Here is a 395-nt window from a genome sequence, read left to right on the forward strand (position 1 = left end):
CTGCCCCTTCCTTCCCAAGGAAGCATTTCATAACTAAATAGAACCAGCAGCTGGGCACAAACACAGCTCAGCTGAGCCAAACCCTTGTGCTTACATGGCTGTGAGTGCCAAGATGGGGGGACAGGGTGGCCAGTCGCGGAAGATGAAAAGCCACCTCTCCCCAACACTCAGCACTCTGGGCTCTGCAAACTTGCTCCCCATCACAACCCCAGAGAAACGTTGGCGCAGTCTAAGCGGGGACAGCAGCGCTCTCCTCCCAGCACAACCAGAAAGCCCTGCTGGGAGGAGCTGGTGCTGAACAAGGCGATGGCCCCAGGCACAGCGATCGAAGAGCCACAGCCGCTGCTGTGCTACAGCTGAGCCTTAAAGCCTATCCCGGGAGCGCGGTAGCAGAC

The 395-nt window shown here is 58.5% G+C and overlaps 1 protein-coding gene across 1 annotated transcript in view; it reads left to right on the plus strand.

Annotated features, from left to right (window-relative positions):
* SH2D3C (SH2 domain containing 3C) overlaps nt 1–395 on the plus strand; it is a 7350-nt gene that overhangs the window by 6045 nt on the left and 910 nt on the right. The gene's annotated exons all lie outside the window — the stretch shown is intronic.

The sequence above is a fragment of the Buceros rhinoceros genome, unplaced genomic scaffold (genome assembly GCF_000710305.1).
Source record: "Buceros rhinoceros silvestris isolate BGI_N320 unplaced genomic scaffold, ASM71030v1 scaffold26233, whole genome shotgun sequence".
Taxonomy (NCBI): Eukaryota; Metazoa; Chordata; class Aves; order Bucerotiformes; family Bucerotidae; genus Buceros; species Buceros rhinoceros.